General features: G+C 36.0%; 1 long non-coding RNA gene across 2 annotated transcripts in view; it reads right to left on the reverse strand.

The window, feature by feature from the left end:
* The window catches only part of LOC123382778, a 99066-nt gene that overhangs the window by 13356 nt on the left and 62315 nt on the right, over positions 1 to 23395 (reverse strand). The gene's annotated exons all lie outside the window — the stretch shown is intronic.

Raw genomic sequence — 23395 nt, forward strand, 5'->3', positions numbered from 1 at the left:
TAAAGTAAGTAAAATATAATTAGCATAGATTACAATTAGCATTGTCCTTGATAATGCTAAACCTGATAGTCAATTGTCAATTTTCATCTTATTTGATCTCCCAGCAATCTTCACAGGTATTTGCTTCCACATCTTTGTACAGCTTTCCTCACTTGGCTTCTAGAACACCACATTCTCCTGGCTTTCCTATATTATCTTACCCAATCTCTTTTGTTCCTCAGATGCTCTGAGGAATATTGGCATACTTCTGGGCTCAGTCCTTAGACAATTTCTCTTTTCTCTCTACATTCAGTCCCTTGATTATGCATCTAGTTTCATTTTGTCTATGTGCTAACGATTTCCAAATTTATATTTCCAGCCCTGAATCCAGAATTGTCTTCTGAATAGTCTATTCAAACTCTCCACTTAGATTACTAATAGTCATTTCAAACAACATATTCCAAAATAAACTTCTAACACTCCCTCCCCAAATCTGCTCCTTGTGTAATCTTTCCCAATCTCAGTTAATGATAACTCCATATTTCCAGCTACTTGGGACCAAACCTTGATGTAATCTTTGCTCCCTCTCTTTTCTTTCACCTCACATAAATCTGTTAACAAATAATATTGGCTCTTCCTTAAAAAAATAACCAAAATGGAATCATTTATTACTAACATCTACAACAACCCTGGCCCAAGCTACCTTTGTTGCTCACCTGCATTATTTTAACAGTCTTTTAATTTGCCTGCCTGCTTCTGTCCTTGCCAATCTTCAGTATATTATCAAAAAAGAAGGCAAATTATATTATGCTTTGTGTAAAACCCACTACTCTTCCTATGGCTTCCCATTTCATCAAGAGAAAAGCCAAAGGCCCAGAAGGCCTTTGTGATATGGCCCTACTACTTTACCTCACTGACCTAATCTCCATCTGGTCTTTCTCCTTTGCTCACTCTGCCCCCGCTCTAGTGGTGTCTGTGCTGGGAATCTGTTGACAAGACTTCATGGTTGATTTGGATATGGATGGAAAAAGGAGAGAAGGATTTAAAGATAATATCCAAATTTGTGGTTTTGGCTTTGGTCACCAGGGGTACGGTGATGCATTCACCAAGGAAGAAAGCATGAATGGAAGACTTGCTTTGGAATTGAGGTGGGGAGAGATAATGAGCCCTAGTTTTGAAAATGTTGGATTGAGTTGCCTCTAATATATCTATGGAGATAAAATAATCATTTTATACATGAGTTTAGAGCTCAGAAGAGAGATCTGTATTATACATTCATATTTGGGAGTCCTTACATAGTAACTGAAGCCATGAAACTTGATGAGATGACTAGGGAGTGGGCAAAGAAATGGAAGAGTTACAAATCCTTTATCAGCCAATGGATAGACAATGCCTGTGGTACCTTCAAACAGGACCAAGGAAAAACCAAATATATGAAAAAGAAAACTGGTAGAGTGAGACATATCAGTTTAGATGCGTTTAGTTGAAAATAACAGAATGTCTTATTAAATATAGCTTTAAGTGCAGGAATTTATTATCTACAAGTCAAATTATCTGGAAGTAGGTAGTTCAGTGGCTTGGTGAGGCTTCCAGAACCCAGGCTTTTCCCTCTGTCTACTCCTCACTTTACTGGGTTTTGTTCTCAGGTATATCTAACAAATACCCTCTAGCAGTCCCATTGTTTCAGGGAAGTTAACTTCTTTAAGCTTCACTTAACTATTAGGTAGTTATAATTATTATCACAATTCCTAGCTCACAAATGGGAAAGGTCAGCACAGAGAGATTGTTATTTGCCCAAGTCCTAAAATAGCATACTGAGGAGCTGGAATTTGAACGTTGCACTCCATAGTTCATTCTATCAACCACAGTGTTACACTGCCTCTCCTTCCTACTTAGAAGATGCCTATCACAGCTTTAGACAACACTTACTCACACAGGTCATTCAAGGGCAGAGAGGGCTTGCCAATAGCCCTCCACCAGAGTTCTCCTCATGCTTTACTAGGCAGAACTAGTTAATAGTTCTAAATTGCCTTAAATCAACCACTGGTAGTAGAAAATGGAATAGCTTTCCTTGAACACAGTGTCACCAGATATCTGGAGGAAAATTGGGATTGTTAAAAAATTAAAAAAAAAAGAGGTATATGTTAGGGAAGAGATGCTCTTATTGTGAAACCTAGGGAAGACTGTGTTTTAAAAATAAGGGAATATTCAGGTCTTTTGCCCATTTATTAACTGGGTTGTTTGTTTTTTGGGTGTTGAGTTTAATAAATTCTTTATAGATTTTGGATACTAACCCTTTATCAGATATGTGGTTTGCAAATACCTTCTCCCATTCCATGCTACCTTTTAGTTTTGTTAATTGTTTCCTTCACTGTGCAGAAGCTTTTTATCTTGATGAAGTCCTATAGTTCATGTTTGCTTTTGTTTCCCTTGCCTTCAATGATATGTCTAGCAAGAAGTAACTCCAGCTGAGGTCAAAGAGATTGCTGCTTGTGTTCTTCACTAGTATGTTGATGTTTTCCTGTCTCAAATTTAGGTTTTTCATCCATTTTGAGTTTATTTTTGTGTATGGTGTAAAAAAGTGGTCCACTTTCATTCTCCTGCATGTCGCCATCCAGTTTTCCCAATACTATTTGTTGAAGAGACTGTCTCTTTTCCATTGGATATTCTTTCCTGCTTTGTCGAAGATGAGTTGACCATATAGTCATGGATCCATTTCTGGGCTTTCTATTCTGTTCCATTGATCTAAGTGTCTGTTTTTGTGTCAGCACCATACTGTCCTGATGACTACAACTTTGTAATATAGCTTGAAATCCAGAATCATGATGCCTCCAGTTTAGTTTTTCTTTTTCAGGACTGCTTTGGCTATTTGGGGTCTTCCCTGGTTCCACACAAATTTTGTTTGATCTAGCTTTGCAAAGAATGCTTGTGGCATTTTGATAGGGATTGCATTAAATGTGTAGATTGACTAAATGTGTAGTATAGGCATTTTAACAATGTTTGTTCTTTCAATCCATAAGCATGGAATGCTTTCCATTTTTTTATGTCCTCTTCAATTTCTTTCATAAGTTTTCTATAGTTTTCAGAGTATAGATGTTTTACCTCTTTAGTTAGGTTTATTCTTAGCTATCTTATTGTTTTTGGTGTGATTATAAATGAGATTGATTCTTTGATTTCTTTTTCTGCTGTTTTATTATTGGTGTATAGAAATGCAACAGATTTCTGCACGTTGATTTTATATCCTGAGACTTTGCTGAATTCATGTATTCTAGAAATTTTTTGGTGGAGTCTTTTAGGTTTTCTACACTGAGTATCATGTCATCTACAAATCGTGAAAGTTTGACTTCTTTCTTGCCAATTTGGATGCGCTTTGTTTCTTTTCTTTTGTCAGATTGCTGAGGCTAAGACTTCCAGTACTATGTTAAATAGTAATGATGAGAGTGGGCATCCTTGTTTTGTTCCTGACCGCAGGGGAAAGGCTCTGAGTTTTTCCCATTGAGGATGATATTAGCTGTGGGTCCTTTGTATATGGCCTTTATGATGTTGAGTTTATGTTCCATCTATCCCTATTATGTTGAGAGTTTTTAATCAAGAATGGATGCTGTACTTTGTCAAATGTTTTTTTCTGCATCTATTGACAGGATCATATAGTTCTTATCCTTCCCTCCTTAATGAGGTATATCACATGGATTGATTTGCAAATATTGAACCAGATCTGCAGCCTAGGAATAAATCCCACTTGACCATGGTGAATAATTCTTTTAATATACTGTTGAATTAGATTTGCTAGAATCTTGTTGAGAATTTTTTGCATCCATATTCATCAGGGATATTGGCCTATAATTTTTAGCCATGAATAGACACTTTTCCAAAGAAGACATCCAGATGGCTAACAGACACATGAAAAGGTGCTCAGCATCATTCAGCATCAGGGAAATACAAATCAAAACCACAATGAGATGCCACCTCACACCTGTCAGAATGGCTAAAATCAACAAAACAAGAAACAACAGGTGTTGGTGAGGATGCAGAGAAAGGGGAACCCTCTTGCACTGTGGATGGGAATGCAAACTGGTGCAGCCATTCTGGAGACCAGTATGGAGGCTCCTCAAGAAACTAAAAATAGAACTACCATATGATCCAGCAATTGCACTGTTAGGATACAAAAATAAAGATTCAAATTGGTACATGCACCCCAAGTTTTACAGCAGCATTATAAACAATAGCCAAACTATGGAGAGAGCCCTACTGTACATCAACTGGTGAATGGATAAAGAAGATGTGATATACATACACAATGGAATATTATTCAACAATCAAAAAGAATGAAATCTTGCCATTTGCAATGATGTGAATGGAGCTAGAATGTATTATACTAAGTGAAATAAGTCAGTCAGAGAAAGACAAGTAGCATATGATTTCACTCATGTGTGGAATTTAAGAGACAAAGCAGATGAACGTATAGGAAGGGGGGAAGTAAGAGAAGAAAGAGAAAACAACTACAGAAGACTCTTAATGATAGAGAACAGACTGAGGGTTGATGAAGGGAGGTGGGTGGGATATGGGCTAGATGGGTGATGGCTATTAAGCAGGGCACTTGTGATGAGCAGTGGGTGTTGTATATAAGTGATGAATCACTGACTTCTACTTCTGAAACCAATATTGCACTGTATATTAACTAAAATTTAAATTAAAATAAGTAAAGGAGATAATTAAAACTTTGAAATGTTATGATGAGGCTAAATAAAACTTTAAAATTACTAATTGGGGGCACCTGGGTGGTTCAGTTGGTTAAGCATCTGACTCTTGATTTGGGCTCAGGTCATGATCTCATGGTTCAGGAGTTCAAGCCCCGCATGTGGCTCTGTGCTGACAGTGTGGAGTCTACTTGGGATTCTCTCTCTCTCTCTCTCTCTCTCTCTCTCTCTCTCTCTCTCTCTCATCTCTCTCTCTCTCTCTCTCTCTCTCTCCCTCCTCTGTTCATGCTCTCTTTCAACATAAATAAATAAAACTTAAAAAATTAAAAAAAGATAAAAATACTAATTGGGTTAAGTGACAAGGAGATCAGTGTGGATCTTTTTGACAATAGTTCCAGAAGAGTTGGGGGTAGAGTAGATTATTTTGATGAGTGATGAAGTTATTAAAAGAATAAAGCTATTCTTTAAAGTGGAGTAGAAAGGGGAAGAGGGCAATAGATAATGAGGCTATAAAGTTGAAAGGAATTTTATTATAGATGAAAAATTGACTTAAGTATACCTACATGTTGCTGGGAAGGAACCAGGATTAGGAAAGTGAAGAAGTGAGCTCTCAGTGAAGGAAGGAGAGACTGGGACCTAAGTACAAATGAAGGATATCAATGTCAAGTAATTCTCTCTTCCATTGATGTAAAGGAAAAAAAGGGAAAATATGTTGGATTTAAAAAATGTGTAAATATAATTTAGGAATTTTAAATGGCTCCTATCTAATGATTACCCTTGCACCCAGCTGGCAGTACTCAAGGTGGCAGGACCTTTCCTAGACGTGGTCCAGAAGTAATAATTGTGACAGCCTATTAAGACTGCTCATAAAAATGCCCAGAGCACTTACAAGACAGATCCTGGTTGAATGTAGCACCTAAGACCATAGTGACTGCCTTATCACAAATAATTGTTTAGACACACTCAATTAAACATAATATAAAAATAAATGTATTGCTATTTTTACTAATTGTTTGTATTACGTGCTTGTGTTCCTGATTAGATTTTAATCCTCTCAAAGGAAGGATTTCTATTTGTCAGTTTCTAATACAGGACTATGTAAACAGTGGATGATCAATAAGTGTCAACCAATGAGTGACAGTGATAAGATAGTTGTAGAATAAAAATATGACAGACTTCAGACTTTTTTGTGATATGCATGAAATAATACAGAAGAAATACCCATTATTGACCCTCATATTAAAAAAAATTTTTTTTTAAATGTTTCATTTATTTTGAGAGAGACAGAGTGTGAGCAGGGGAGGGGCAGAGAGAGGGAGACACAGAATCAGAAGCAGGTTCCAGGCTCCAAGCTGTCAGTACAGAGCCCGACGAGGGGCTTGAACCCACAAACTGTGAGATCATGACCTGAGCCAAGTCGGACGCTCAACCTAGTGAGCCAACCAGGCACTCCAGACCCTCATATCTTTTAACAACAATTGTGGGGTTTCCACATAAAGGTTAGAATTTTATGAATTAATTTTACATGTGCAGTGAGTAAGTTCCTGCTGGCCAGTAGCCATAACACATGTGACTTGGTGAGCTTTACATTCTAGACAAAACTGAACAATGTCAGAACTGGAAAAGGTATTCTGAAAATGACAGGTCACCTAGGTGCAGCACATATCTCTGAATCACCTCAGGATGCCCATCTGAATCATCATTGACCAAAAGTCAAACTATGCCCAAGTAGAAACAGTCTTTAAACAACTGGGATAGTGGGAGTAAAGGATGGATAAAGCATAAGGTAAAAACTCCCTATTTATTCAAAACTAATCAGAATTCCTAAAATGTTTCTAGACAATTAATTGAAACAGGCTAGATTCTAGATTTAAATCTATTCTAGATTTAATTTTAGTCTAACAATTGGAGATGAAACTTATTGTTTTCTTCCACTAACAGGTATGTCATTTCCAATTCTAAAGCTGGCAGGAAGCACAACATTCATTCATTCACTTACTCATTCAATCATGCATTGTTGATTCAGCAGACATTTATTGAGCACCAATTTTACACCAGGAACTGGGATTCAGACAAATATGGACATGAACCTTGTCTTTAAGCTCTTCACAATCCAGTCTAAAGAAACTCACAGTCTGGTTGTGAATGATTTTAACCAGTGTCCATTTAATTAATAATTTCTACATAAACTATTCATCGCTCCTATCTTGTAGAGGTAATAAAGTTCTCCAAATGTTCTGATCTTTTAATATTTATATAAAAGTCAGCTTTAAGGAAAGCAAATGTAGAAAGCAGGTTGAAAAAAGGATGCTGCTCTTTCGATGATTGTATAATGAATAAAAAGACATTTATATTCCTTTTAAGGAAGTAATGCGTAGGCCATTGAGAATTGTGTACAGTGAGGCAAATCTCTTATATATAAGGTGCCTAATAAACAGTTAAAATATGCAACAAAGAAAACATTAGATGAGCACTCTCAGTAAAGATTAAAAACAACTGCATATTGTCTTAATACTCTAATCTTTTCCCAGAAGATTTTTTTTACTTTTTTAAATTTAAAGAAAGTTATTTCAATTAATTAGTCTAAATCAAATGCATTTATTTTGATGTTTCTAAGTATATTAATTGAGTTTTTTGTACTTCTGATATTCAGATAGCCATTTATATTTTCTGTGGTTACCAATAACCATAGCCAATTAGCTATAAATTAATAATCAATTAGGCAGAGTGATGATGTTCCTCTTATCTGTGTTCTTATTTATCTGAAAGCATAACTACATTTTTAGCTCATTCATTTGATTAAACATTCCTGAGAATAAAATATATGCAAGGCAGTATGCTAATCCAATTTAAAGAGTAAAAGATACTTTGTTTCAACAAGTTTATAATTTAACAGAGGTAATAACATGCAACCACACTGCCACAAAATCCAAATAGAATATATGAGAGGTCATGAGAGAAATTTATTGTATAACACAAGTCAGCAAGAAGGGAGATCTCTACTGAGAATGAAGCAGGGAACAAAAGACTTTGAAGAAGCTGGCCTTTGAGCTTGATACTAACAGAGGTAAATGAAGAGCTATCCTGACTGAGGAGAGAGCATGCTGGGAAAAGATCATGTGCTCCAGGTTGGCAAGGGCATAACATAAGATAGAAGATTTGGAAGACAGGTTTAGGCCAAAGAATTGATTATCTGAATAATAAGTAATAGAATTTTGAGTCTAGGCAGGAGAAAATGAATGATATTGAAAAAGAAAAGTCTTCAAACTCAATCAAGGAAAATAAGTAGGGCTTAATGCCAAAACTTTGTTCATTCTTCCACTTTGTAAATAGTGTCTTGGCTTTAAAGATATACAGCTGCTCTTATTGGCTAATTGTAAGTCTGTCATCCCCTGCCCCACTTTTCATTCTACAAAGCAGTAGATGACGGTATGGGGACTGTCACTAATCACCCAAGAGATGCTGCTGAAGGTGTGGTAGGGAGGGGCTATCACAAGTCTCCTTTTCTTGCCAGGAATACATTCATACTAAAATTATTCTAAATCATTGCAGTAACTACATGACATGACTCGTCTCAATGATGCAGTATGTGAGTCACAGTAATTCATGTTATATCAGTGCATTTTTCGTTGCAAATAATTGAATATTTCCATCAATAGAGGATATTCCACACAACAGTACATTCATACAATGGTCTATTACGTAGCCATTGAAAATAATTACTTTAAGCTATACAAATTGACATAGAGGGATTTCTGTAAGGTGATATGGCAACAAATACTAACAATGACTAATTACTGAAAGCTTAGTATATGCCAACATTTTCATATTTTATTTAAAATCCCCAACCAAATTCTATCGTTATTATCTCATTTTAAATTAAGAAACTGAGATACAGAAAGGTTAAGAAATTTGCTCAGAGCTACACGTGTAGTAAGTGGCAGAACCAGGATTTGAACACAGCAGTCTGCCTCAAGATTCAAACCTCTTAACCACCACCCGCTTAACTGTACTGCTGTCTAAAGCCAAGGTTGGGTTTGCTAAAATCTCTATGTGGCTGGTTATATCATTTTGTTTATTTTTTTGCCAAATTCCATGATTATGGCATTAAACCTAGACAATCAAATGGCTACTTGCAAAGTGCTATGAATTGTTAGTACTGGGAGTATAAAGTATTTGGTTTATTTTTTTTTTTCCATTTAGCATATTTTTGGTAAAGCTGCAGAGAGCCATAATGTAGCCGCTAGTTGAGACAAGAGGGTTTCAAATGGTGCTAAGTTATAAAGAAATAGAATTTCATTTTTCCCTATTTGTCCCATTTTTGCTTTATATATTGTTTTCTCCTTTGCTCTACCCCATTGGTTGAAGTCTAGCAAGTACTACAATTTCTCTCTTTATTTTTTATAAATATAAGGGTGATTTCTACTATCTAAAGTAGTTTTGTTTTAGGGATTGACATGTCCAGAACTGAACAGCAAAATGCCAAAAGCATTTGAAGTTAAAATTTGTTCCTTCCCTAACTTCTGCCTGGCCTAAGGTGAAGAGCCTGTAGGAAAGTGGGTAAAGAAAAGGGCAGAGCCAGCTGATTCCCTTTCTTTCTATTTCTCTACCTAGTGTTCCTAGTTATCTTTGTGCTACAGGTTTCTGGCTTATTTGTACTGTGCTTCAAAAATACCCTGGAAATTTGTTTCATGGCCCAGGGTAAAGTCAGTTTTTGCAAATGGTCTTTCTATACTAAAAAAAAAAGCCCGTAAATACTGTTACGGGCTATGTTCTACCTATGTCCATTAGGTTGAGTTTCTTAACCATACTGTTCAAATCTTTCATATAATTTTTACTTTTTTTAGTACGTTAAAGTCTCTTACAATAATTGTGTATTTGCTTATTTCTCTTTATATCTGCACAAACTTTCGCTTCATACATTCTTAAATTATGTTGTGAGATGCATTCAAACTTAGAGTTACTCTATCTTCCTAATGAATGGAACCTTACATCATGATTAACTGATCCTCTTCATCTATGGTAAATTTTTGCCTTGAAGTCTGTTCAACTTATTAAGACAGCTATACTGGCTTTTTTGATTTTTCATAGTTTATCTTTATTTCATCCTTTTATTTCCATTAGTTCTATATCTTTGTGTTTGTTTGTATTGTAAGCAGTATATAGTTAGGTTTTGTATTTTTATCCAATCTAACATTCTCTGCCTTTTAATTGGATTTACACTTAATGTAATTATGATATATGTGTGTTAAATCTGCCTCTTTTTATTAGTTTTATACTTGTCCTGTCTCTTTTCTATTTTTCCTCTTGTTTTCTTTTAGAACAATTTTTAAAAAATTGTTCATTCTTCCCCACTATGAGCCTAGCAGTAGACACTCTTTTATTATTGTTTCAATGGTAAACCTAGAGTTAGCCTTACATCATTAAAGTTTGATGTGAATCTGAATCCTTTACTCCATTTGCTCCCCTCCTAACTCACATGCCATTTTTATCTTATATTTTAACTCATATATCATACATTACCAACTACATTATTATTGTTAGTATCGCTGCTATTTTAGGCAGTGCTTTTTCATTTAGATTGACCCCTTGTTTACCCTTTGTTTTTGTTTTGTCTACACCTCTGTCTTTAGAACTTGATAATTCCCTTCTGACAAGCAATCTTTTCAACCCTATTGTCAAGAAAACATTCTGTTTTTATCAAGAGCTTTATGGTTTTAACCCTCACATTTAGGTCTAGGATGTATGGTGTGAGGTTTCATAAGGGTAGCTAGTTATTCTGACATCATTTGTTGAATTATGTAGGCACCTTTATAAAAAAGTTAAGTGACGGTACATGTGTATCTATTTATGGACTCTGCTTTGTTCCACTGATCTATTTTTCTAGTCACTGAACTAATGACTTTACACTAAGTCTGAAAATATGGTACTATTAGTTCTCAATTTTGTTTTTCTTCAAGCTGGTTTTGCTTATTCTAGACCTTTTCATTTCCATATACATTACGGAATCCACTTGAGATATCGACTTAAAAAGTCTGCTGTATATATATCAGTATATCTATACATTTATGTCTCTATCTATGTATCTAGATCTAGCTCTTCCTGAAAGACTGTGTAAATCTATCTTTCATCTTATCCTCTCAGCTGCCTCCTCTGGAATTGGAAGAAACTTCTAAGAAAAGAGAAGCCCCAAATGCTGGGCTTATCTCCCTATGCTTTCTTCTTCTTTCTAATGCTGGCCCTGTACATCTTCAATGCCTTGTTAGTTTTCTCATGTTTTTAAGCAGATCATGTAACAATATTTTCACCATGCTTTCCCACTGCTGGCAGTGAGAACATTGATTTGGTTTCCTAGTCCACCATTACTGGAAGTGAAAAATCTCATCTACGATTTTACTTTTCGTTCTTCCATTTGCTAGGCTGCCTCTGATTCTTCCAGGGTTGAAGAAAGGATGGACAGATAGCAGAAGTAAGAGGCAGAAAATGTCTTATTCGCCTGACACCAATATAACCCGCTATTGGTTTCTTCTGTCTGATGCTAGAGTTAAAAATGGTCTCTTTTTTCTCTTAAGCATGTAGTGGGACTCATCATATGGCACCTTGTTTCAGGCAACACTCTTGAGCTAATACTGTATGACTCCCTTCTGCATCCAAAGGTTTAGTTTAGGATTCTTCTGTTGAGGTTGCCTGGCTCCTTATAAGAAGTCTTCTGCAGTGGGATCCTTTTCTAAACAATTTCAGGATAAAATTCCTACTTCAGATTCCACATCTGATCTCTAAAAATCCACTAATCTTTGACACTCTCAGGAGGACACACTTCCCAAACAGTCCTTAGCTACTCTGCCAGTGAAGGTTTTAGCCAGCTTCTGTCCTATGAACTTCCTCTTCTCAAGCATGAATCAAATATAAGTCTCTGTGGCCCTTTCACCCAAGGGATTCACAGAAAGCTCTTCAAATGATCTTCATAAGTTCTCTATTACTGTGCTTCAAGTGAGGGGAAAGACCCTCCATTTATCCCTCAGCACGGATGGACCTCATAACACAATAATTCTCCTCAGAGAAACCCTCAATTTCCAGCAACTCCAAACCACTTCACTTTTTACCATTTTATATCTGAATGGGGGTGAGGAGCTAAGAATAGCAAAACTACTTGATACCATCTTCTTTGAAGACCTGAAAAAGGAGTCAACTTCTCATTTTGGAATTTGGGATTAGTTGGTTCCTATTGCTTGAAATCTTAGTCCATTAGAGTGGGAGAGAGCCAAAGAATAAGAGACTGTAAAAAACTGAGAACAAACTGAGGGTTGATGGGGGGTGGGAGGGAGGGGAGGGTGGGTGATGGGTATTGAGGAGGGCACCTTTTGGGATGAGCACTGGGTGTTGTATGGAAACCAATTTGACAATAAATTTCATATATTGAAAAAAAAAAGAAATCTTAGTCCAAAAGTAGGCATATCAAATCCCAATTTAATAGTGCCTATTTTAGGCAAGACGTATGAGGAGAATTAACATTTACAGATTACTAACCTACACCTACTCTATGCCAGTTCCTATTCTAGGTACTTCATACCTAGTTTTTGATATATTGCTTATAGCTTTGTGAAGCTCCAGTAATGGCTGATTGAAAATGCACATTTAAAAAAAAGTTTATTTCTTTTTTTTTTTTTTGAGAGAGAGAAAGAGTGAGCAGGGGAAGGAGAGAGAGAGAGAGAGAGAGAGAGAGAGAGAGAGAGAGAAAGTCTGAAGTAGGCTCCAGGCTCCAAGCTGTCAGCACAGAGCATGACACAGGGCTCAAACCCACAAACTGTGAGATCATGACCTGAGCTGAAGTCAGACACTTAAATGTCTGAGCCACCCAGGCACCCCCACATTAAGTTAAAATGTATTTCTATCTTAAAGTTGGATGAAAGAATTATAGAAGGAATGTAAACCTAAGAAACGTGGAAAATGTGCTTCATATATTTGACTTAGAAATAGCATATATTTTGAAACTTCTTTAAACTTTTCCTTAAGCCCAAAGTAAACTTTTTGCCTGCAATCTAGTCTGTTGCATAACAGGCAAATTACAGCAAATTGTATTTGTCTTTGTCTTTATTTCCTGTATTCATGCAATCACAGTGTCCCATTTTATTTTTCTTTTCCATTCCCATGAATTCATTGGTTTGGTTGCTCATTACCACATTCTACAACAATTTCTTGGTTAATTTTCTAGTTCTGGTATTATCTTCATTCAATTGTCCCTGAACACTGCTTTAGTCTTGATGCAGTGCACTGTTTTCATCGTATCACTTTTTAATCCAAAAATGTACCAGGACATCCTACTACTAATTCTATCTCCTGGGAGAAGTAATTAAGGGTAAATCCACTAATTCTTGACCAGCTATTTGCTAGTGAATGATACCATAGCTAGATATGCAAGAACAATAAAATAAAGCCCAATAAAATGTATTTTGTTCTTTATTTTTACCTCAGGTTTTGGGTCCCAGTCCCAATCTCATTCTACTCAAATGTAGTATTATTCCATGCAGCCTGGACTACCTCAGATCTATATAGTATTTCTCTTGGGCTCTACTCCAGTTCCTTCCTAGTTTTGCAAGAACAGGAATGGTTACTCTGATTAGGAACCTACTCACAGGCTGTCTACAATTCAACCAAAATTACATGACACAGAAGTGCAAGAGAAAGATTTAGGGAATTTTCATTACCATTCCTTTACTACTCCCACCAAAAGTTCTAGACCTAGCAGAGGCTTATGTTTCTCTGATGTCCCCCTAAATGTTAGAATATTCATTAACACTTGTTATCTATCAAAATAAATTCATAATTCTCATTGTACTTAGAGCAGACCATACTTATCCCAACATCTGTTTGTGACTAACAGAAATACAAGCAGAATGCTGAAGAGATTGAAAAGGATTCATAAATATCTAGGAAAGGGTTTTATTGACTGTTTCACCATTCATTCATTAAACATATTGGGCTGTAGGATAAGTTTTAGCTTTCAATTTTAGCAGAATTGTTTTTCCAATAGGTACAAATTATAGGGACTAGTAGAAATAAAGGGCACACCGGATAGGAATCTGGAAAGGGGAGTGTACTGAAGAAAACTCTCTTCAGACAACAAAGATGAAATGTGCCCGGGTGGGTCAGTCGGCTAAGCCTTCAACTCTTGATTTTGGCCCGGGTCATGGTCTCGCAGTTCATGGGATTGCGCCTGACATTAGGCTCTGTGTGCTGATAGCATGGAGCCTGCTTGGGATTATCTCTCTCCATCTCTTGCTGCTCCTCCCCTGCTCGTGCTTTCTCTCTTTTCTCTCTCTCTCTCAAGAAAAAAGACTCAATGTGTCTAATTCATTAATTTATTCATTCATTCAATATTTTGTGAGCTTTTTCTGAATGTCAGGGCTCATCTGGTATAAGAATTGAACATTGAACAAGGTACAGCCCCTGCCCTCATGAGGTTAACAATCCAGTGGCAGCTGAGGTCAGATGACAAGAAAGGAGCCCAAAAAAAAGAATGGTAGAGGGGAAACGAGAGCAGAAAGCAAAAGGAAACAGGTATTTGAGAAGAATGTGACATTTGAGTTGAACTTTAAAGGATGAATAGATTTGGATTAGTTAGGAGTAGGGGAAAAGGGCAACTGGTGATGTCATATAAATGCATCATAAATGTATCATAGACCAATAACAAACTGGAAATTTACATTTTAATTCCAGTAAGATTTTTATTACAGATTTCTTTTTAACTTTAGAGGAAAGTTAGGAAAGAAAAAACCCTGACCAATGCCCCCAAAAGAAAAATTATTTGAAACAGTAGAAATTCAGAGGAGAGGTTTTGAGAAAGAATGGGGTACATTAACAATAAAATTGTCTTATTTAAATTATTATTTGGGACATCTTTGCTTATCATAATGGTATTATATGGAGCTTAAAAAAAATTCCAGTTCAATTCATACAATAAACAGGCTTCCTTCTACCAACACAACCTTGTTGATAAGCCAATTCCTTGCATTTGTAGACTCTAAAGGTCACAAAAATCTTACTTCGACAATGAGAAAACAAAGACCCAGAGAAGTTAAATAAATAAAATGATACAGCACTTTGTGGCAAGGGGCAAGTGAGTGAGATAAAATTCAGTGCCACATCTACCATACCAGGTTGAATAAATCAAAATATTGCAGGAGGGAAAGATTATGTAGAGCTTCATTAAAACCATCCCCACCCCGCCACCCCCCGCCACCTGACAATCACATGTTAAGCTAAGCTTTAAATATTCCCTCCACTATTTATAATGAAAGAACTGCTAGAACATGTTGGTAGCAATAAATCTTTGAGATTATTAAAAGCACACAATTTTATTAATCAAAAATTTTTTTAAAAACTGTCTCTGAGGATTTGGAATTTTCCACTCTCCAAGTTCTCACCACGTTCAAATAAGAATGGAAAAACACAGATTCATTAAAAACCTCTTCACAGAGACAATGCATTCTCATTTAAAATATATAAAGTTGGGTCTCTCTCATTGGAAGTTACTTTTTATTAATTATAATTCAACAAAGATTTATTGAGCACTCAATATGTGTAAAGACTGTGTCAAATGCCAAGGATAAAGCAGTGAAGACAAACACAAAACACACCTATATCTTGTTTTTGTAACAAAAAGTCTTATGAATAATGTCTCAGAAATGGTATGTTTTCAAAACTATTTCAAGCATAAGACTTTGTTGTCTTTCAGTGTTGCAGAAGTTTAACTAAAATTAGAAAAAGAGCTTCTCTAATCATAAACAGATTTGTTTTTTTTTTTATTTTATTTTATTTTTCAACGTTTATTTGTTTTTTGGGACAGAGAGAGAGAGAGACAGAGCATGAACGGGGGAAGGGCAGAGAGAGAGGGAGACACAGAATCGGAAACAGGCTCCAGGCTCTGAGCCATCAGCCCAGAGCCCGACGCGGGGCTCGAACTCCCGGACCGCGAGATCGTGACCTGGCTGAAGTCGGACGCTTAACCAACTGCGCCACCCAGGCGCCCCAACAGATTTGTTTTATAAACTTCCAGATACTGACTTTTGAATTGTTGACAGTCTGATGGATATAAATGGTATAATACTGGGTTTATAATTTGCATACACCTCATAACTTAAGAGGTGGAGATTTTCATATATTTATTAACCATTTGTGTTTCTTCTGTGAAATGTCTGTCTGTCCCTATGTTTACTGAACTGTTGATCTTTTACTTTTTAATATGTAGGAATTCTTTATTTTTATTGATAGTAATCTTTAGTTATCAATTATATTCTTGTGTATAATACAAAAGGTTGGAAGGCTTGAGCTGGCCTGTGTCCCTTAGTAGATTCGCTCTCACAATATTGTTAGCCTAAGCCGCTCTCACCTTTGCATGCTCACATCAGACTTTCCCCTACTCCCCAAATTTCCTGTCTTGAATTTGTCACCTACCACTAAGGACATTCATCCTGTCCTAAAGGCCCTAATAATATTTCAAATATATCATTACATTAATACATCTCCACACTTACAGGAGTGTGTGACACACTGTGGTTACTTAATAACTTAGATGAATAAACGAATGGCAGTAACTGTCGAGGATCTACATCTCCCAATGTTGGGGCTACTTCATTATTCTTTCATACAACAAATTTATGCTTAGTATTTACTGATAATGAGGAATTCAGAGACTATAAAGTTTTATTTAAAAATGTATTCAAAGCCTTGTGGAGGAAACAACACATTACATGTTACTATTAGAGTAGTAAGAATGATAGTAGGATGGAATCATTTGTTTGGTTATCTCCTACTTCTTCCTGCAAAGGACCAAATGGAATTTTCAGAAAAAGACAAAAACAAAAACAAAAACAACCTAGCATAAAACTTTAAAATTTAAATATAAGTTTAAAACTCAGGATCAGGTGAATGTGAATTGGAGTGTCAAAATCAGAAACCTGAATGTGTAATTCATAGATCATACATAGTTGTTGCTTCAGATTTGATTTTAAAGCTATTGGCAAACAATGAAGAAAGAGATATAGCATACATTTCAGGTCTTTTGCATTAAATGGAGAAAACATAATAGCATTTTAGACAATGTCTTCCTAGAGCTCGGTTCTGAATAAATTTCCCAAATGGCACTTCATGTTGCAGCAATCATGGCCTAGAAAATGGCCTCCCCACAGCCCTTCAGAATGCATCAAAGAGCTGTGTGGAGTGCTTTCCTGTGTAGGTCCTAGGCATGTACGAAGGATTTGGGGAGAACTGGGGAGACCTTAGCCCATTCTGTCAACTCTGTCCAGGAAATAGAGAGGTGACAGGAATTCCAAAAAGAGGACTGGATTCAAATTAAAGAAAAGGAAGGGGTAGATCAGGTGTCAAAACCATTTCTATGAACTGAAAATAGAGTACCGCACAAGCCCATTTCTGATGGTGGGAAAATAAAACAAATGTAAGCATAGGTGAGAGCAAGGATCAGGGTTGTGTGGACATCTGAGATTAAGGAGATGATATATAAGTTACTGTAACAAGTCACCAGAGCTGTGACTTGTTGCTTCAGGGTTTCTTTTGAAGTCTATATTTCATGCATTGGGCTACCAGGTCTTAAAGGTCTACTGAACCTGTAGAATTATCCCATTCTTCACTCCTTAGGACTAAGGTCAAATTGAGTTGGAGAAAAGAGAACGGGTACTTCTATTCATTGATTCTATTATGCACCAGGTATTTTTCACATATTATGCCATTTAATATTCAAAAAATGTCTGTAAAGTATAACCTTCATTTTGCAGAACAGGAATTATAAACTAATATTTATTTGAGATTACTGTGAAGAATTCAAATGAGTAAAGTAAGACCAAAAAAAGATAAGCTACTTGTTTGAAGTGACCAGCTTGTGATCTGGTAGAGCCAAGGTTCAAAATCAGGTGTTATCATGTTAAATGAGTAAACTACACCGTTAGATTTTGCATCAATGCATTCTTAATGGTAATCCATACCTGACCTTGTGCCCAAGGTTTTATTACTAAACTTCTATTTTGGATCAGAGCCTGCTTTCTAATAATAGAAACACTATCCTGGGATATCCTCATCCTAGGCCCAAGGCTCTACTTTCTTCTTGTTAACCATGCCCCCTACTCAGAGTGTTGTGATCCTGAGAGATTGCCCACTAAGTGAACTACAGTATCACTTCCTGCTTTCTGATTTTCCTGCACTAAAAATCTGCTAGGCAGCCAGGGTTTTCAAATACAGTATCCCTTAGAATTCCCTCTCCTTATTCACTCCTCATCCATTAGGACCTGGTGTTTATTATTTACTTTTTTTACATGTATTTATTTATTTTGAGAGAGAGGGAGAGAGAGAGAGAGAGAGAAAGCATGAGTGTGGGAGGAGCAGAGAGAGAGGGAGAGAGAGAATCCCAAGCAGGCTCCACACTGTCAACGCAGAGCCTGATGCAGGGCTCAAACCCATGAACCATGAGATCATGACCCAAGCTGAAATCAAGAGCCATATGCTTAACTGACTGAACCACCTGAATGCCCCAGGATCTGGTAGTTTAAAACTGTTTTGTCCTTTTGCTGAAAATCTATGTATTGATAACATACACTTTGGGCACCATACCTTGCTTAAAATTTGAATTTTTATTAGTGTTTATAGGATAAGTACAGTGTCTCTCAACCATATAATTAACATATGCTGCAATAAAACTCACTCTAAGCTTCATACACAATCAAAACTATTTTTAAAATTAATTTTCTTACTATCATCTAAGAAATATTAAGGAATATATATTTTCTTACACATTGAAAACCCCAAGAAGTTAGAAACTAGATTAGTGAGGATTTGGTACATATTATGAGAAATTAAGTATTTTATAGTCAGTCATAATCTCTTAACAAAAAATTAAGCCATAATAGGAAAAATATCCATATTCAGCTTTACTATTTGGTATTATGATGTTATATCTTCCAACAATGATCTATTAGCAATTTTAGTATATGAAGGAAATTTTTTTATTCCCCTTATCAGCCTCTTCCTCTCTGTTTCATAATTTCTGATTAATTATACTTTTACATATAATTTTATCTTGAGATTAATGTCCCATTAGAACAATCACACTTGAAGGAAAATTCCAACTGGTTAACTGCATTGAGTCAGATAAATATTAAAGATCATATTTCCTTATTTCTCAAAAGGTTTCAATTATTCTAAATTTTTACATAAAGCTGTTATTCTTGGGGATGGTGGTAACTGATCTGAAAAACAGCTTTCATTATAGAGGGCTCGAAAGTTTGATTCCCTGTTGCTTATACCCATTAGTTTAAAAAAATTACAATACTAGATTAACAGAGACAAGAGTATACACTTTAAACAGTGAATTCAGCTTAAGGTTATCAGATGATTTCTCTCCTCAAACCTTCGAAAAGCCTCTGAAACATCTAAACCTCCCATGACTGCTAACCTCTGGTCAGCAGTTGCCACAAAAGGTGGCAACTTTAGTCAAGTGCTTGCCTCACTTTATTCCATACAAACTTAGTACTAAATTATGCCACTGACTAATGTAAAATGTGTAGTTACCCACTCTTGCCACGGCTAACTTCCTTCCTCATCCTTTATCTAGAAAGGATGTACTTCCGTTTATTTCAGGGGTAACCAATATTCCCAGAAAACAAGGGTCCATATCGTCACTAGTTTAGTACACAACAGGAATTTTGTTATCATTTCAACTTGAAGAAAGACCCCTGGACATCCATAAGTTTGTATTTAGCTCTCTGAAAATGCATGCTATGTGATGATTTGTAAAAATGTGTTTAAATATTCATTTAACCATTCCATTTCTAAAGTCCTAAGAAATACTTACTGGTGAGGAACTAAAAGAATGTAAAAATGCCTAACAACTAATTAAAATACACACATATACATACATGCAAGCTTGTGTGCGCGCTCTCTCTCTCTCTCTCTCACACACACACACACACACACAGGCACTTTTTATATTAGAATAAGGCTTGAATAAATGGAAGTGTAAATAAGGAGACATACTGCTTTGCATTCACAGTTTATCTTAATGGTAATGCTTTAGTCCTTAATTCCCAATCTAATGAAAGGTAGTCATATATATATTTTGCAAGATTTACAAACCCATATAATACTACTACTTTATATTCATGTATCATTCTGTATTACATTGTCTCATGATCACAATAAACCTCATGAGAAACTTTATAATTCCGATATTATCTATGTTTATAACTGAGGAAGCTAAGACTCAGACAAATTAATAAATTTGCCTAAAGCCAGAGTGTCAGGAGTGGGACTCATTCCTGGCCTTCTGCCCAGAGTCTGGTTCTACTCATTCCGTAAAGCCTGCCTCATGTTCCCATGAATAGCAGCTTCTCAGACATCATCATGGAATCTGGACATCATACAGAACTTGAGCAAGTTACCAAAAATACATCTTTAAATGAGTGAGAGAGGAGATGCTGCATAGTGTGGTACAGACAACGAGCTTTGGATTCTGTCAACACTGGATGCATGTCCTCTCCTGAACTTGCTAGCTCTGGGACCTTGGACAAATTATTCAACTTCTCTATATCACAGAAATTTCACGGAATTGTTGTGGGTAGTAAAAGTAAAGTACCTGGCTCATGACAAGAACTTACTAAATGGCAGTTATAAAAAGAGTTAAATGTCCCAGCAGGGGTGGGAAAATTTGGCTCATCATCAGAATCTCCTGTAGAGCTTTGGAAGAACACAGATCTCTGGGCCCCAACCCAAACCTGTAGAATCTGAATCCCCATAGACAGAGCCTGGGAATCTGTCTTTTTACAAGGTCTCTTAGGTGATTCTGAACAGTCAGATCAGTCACATCACAGCAACACAATGAGATAGAAGTTAATTTTACCAAATTAAAGAAAATTGACACTTAGTGAATTTATAAATAATGGAGCCAAAACTAAAACTTAAGTCTGAAATTGCTCTCAAAGGTTATGACCATGATGTATTTCTGAACCATAAAATTGTTGATTCTGATTAATGCCAGATGAGGTAAATAGAGTGGAAATATACAGCATTGTGTAAATCGTTAGATTTCCCTTTTTAAGGTTGTTTACTTATTTCTCAAGTCTGGGCTTCTGAATATAGATCATTTGCCTAAATTGAGTCATCTCTTCTAATGATATTTGGTATAGATGTAGTTTTCAAGTAGAAGCTTTAACAACTTAACCCTTTTCAAAAGAATCATATCTTATAGGCAGAGATAGTTCACCCACACATCACAAAAATGTGTAGTTATAAATTTACATATAATTCATGTTGCAGAGTATCTACCATTTTTGTAGAAAGTTTAATTGCTATGATGACAAATTTCTAACTTTCAACATGATAGTTTAAAGTCTACATGGATAGAACTCATTTATCTAGAATAGCACAGTTGTTTATAACTCAAGTGTTCATGTAACCATTAGATGGAGTATACATATTATATTAAGAATACAATAATGAATAAAACCATCAAGGTCCTCCTTATGAAGCTTACAGTCTAGGTAGAGAGATGGTTCTTACTCAAATAACCACACAAATAAGTATTAAAAGGCAACTTTGTAGTACCATAAAGAAAAGGTACACAGTACCATAAAGGGTGTGATGGTTAATTTTTATGTGTCAACTTGACTGGGCCATGGGATGTTCAGATATCTGATTAAACACAATTTCTAGTTGTGACATGAAGGTGTTTCTGGAAGACACTGGCATTTGAATTGGTGAGTGGAGTAAAGCAGTTGGCCCGTCCCACTGTGAGTGAACATTTAATCCAGTGAGGGCCTGAAAAGAACAAAAAGGTGGAGGAGGGTTAGATTTGAAGTCTCTCTGCCTAACTGTTGGGGCTGGGATACTGATCTCCTGTCTTCAGTCCTAGTGGTTCTCAAGCTACTACCAGCTTTTTTGGGTCTCCAGCAGATCATGGGACTTCACCTCCATAATCACTTGGGCTAACACTTTAAAATAAATCTCTCTCTCTCTCTCTCTCCATATACCGTGTGTGTGTGTGTGTGTGTGTGTGTGTGTGTGTGTGTATCCTATTGGTTTGGTTTCTCTTGGACAATGCTGACTAATATAAGGGATTATAACTGGAAGATTTTTATGAGAAAGTGACACTAAATGAAGTCTAGAGGATGAATAAAATTCATCAGGTAAAGACAGGTAGGAATAACATGCCAGGCAAAAAGAAGAGTCCGTGTGTGTAATAGTGTATAAATGCTCAGTTCTAACAACTAAAAAATGGTGAGTGTGAGTAACAGGGAGAAGAAACTGAGGTGGGAAGCAGGTGAGACTAAGTTATACAAACCTTGTGAGCTATGTGAAGAATTCTTTCTTGATCCTAAGAGCATCTACAAACATTGAAGAGTTATTAAGGAGATGAATTGTCAAATTTTTATTTGAAAAAAATAAATCATTCTGGTTTCAGGAAGGAACATAAAGAAAGAAGACAAAAGGAAGGTATAAGTGAGAGGAAATTATGCCTTGAACCAAAATAGTGGTGGTGGGTTTGGAAAAAAACTACACAAATACAAAAGATATTTAGGAAGTAAAATCATAAAGGAAGGTTTTTATAGCTAAATGGATCATGCTATAATTCACTCGAAAGGGGAACAAATACAGGCAGATTTAATAAGACAGGCAGGGAGAGGACAGAGGAGGCTTAAAGCATGACTTCCATTTTGGATACACGAAGATTGAGATGTCATCATAACACTCAAGTGAAATGAGTAGGCCTTCAGATGTTCAAGTCTGGAGCTCAGAGAAGTCTGATCCAAAGGTATAAGTATTTCAGCCTTTTTAAAATAATTGAGCATAGGTAGAGAACGAAGAAGGGAGAAGGGAGGGCATAGGATCAAGTTTGGAGGAAGTACAAAATAGGACAAGCGGGGATACATTTAAAAAGATGAATGAGGGGGAACAGAGAAGGAAGAGAAAAGCCATGAGAGTTGTTTCAAAGGGGAAATTTAAAAGAGAAAAAGAGCAACAGCAACTTGCACTGCTGGGAGATGAAGTATCATGAGGCTTCAAAAAAATCCAAACTCGCTATATTATTTTACTCTATCTTGAATAATATAGGCCTCTTTTATTACTTTAAATATGTATATACATATACTTAATTTCCAAAACTTCTGTAAACAAAGGAATTTGGGGATCCTGAGAGGTACCAACTAAAATAGAAAGCCAGGCTTCCAGTTTATATATCTCAAATTAATGAATTCTTGTCACCAGGTAATACTAACCCATGCACAAAATCTTAGAGCTCTGAACTGTAAAATGGCATGTGGGATCAAAAGCATTTTGGAAAGAGATTTCAAATTTCTCAGCAATAAGTACATTTGTTATCTAAAGGTTAAGTAAAAGGAATACACCTCAGGTAGATCATTAAAAAAAAACCTATCTATTTGCAATATATGAAATACATATTTTTTAAAAGAGCAATTAAAGGAGGCTGAAAGTAAGAAACAGGAAATGCCATGGCAGACAAGTGCAAAGAAAAAGAATTGGTCAAGGTATTAATATCAACCAAAATTGAATATAAGACAAAAAGCATTAAATGAAAAAAAAAGGAAGAAAACTTCATTATAACAAAGGCCAAGTAAAAATGAAGATTCATTTGCTGTGAATCTTTACACATGAAATAAAATAGTGTTGAAAATTGTACAGCAAAATTAAAATAAATT

The sequence above is a fragment of the Felis catus genome, chromosome F1 (assembly GCF_018350175.1).
Source record: "Felis catus isolate Fca126 chromosome F1, F.catus_Fca126_mat1.0, whole genome shotgun sequence".
NCBI lineage: Eukaryota > Metazoa > Chordata > Mammalia > Carnivora > Felidae > Felis > Felis catus.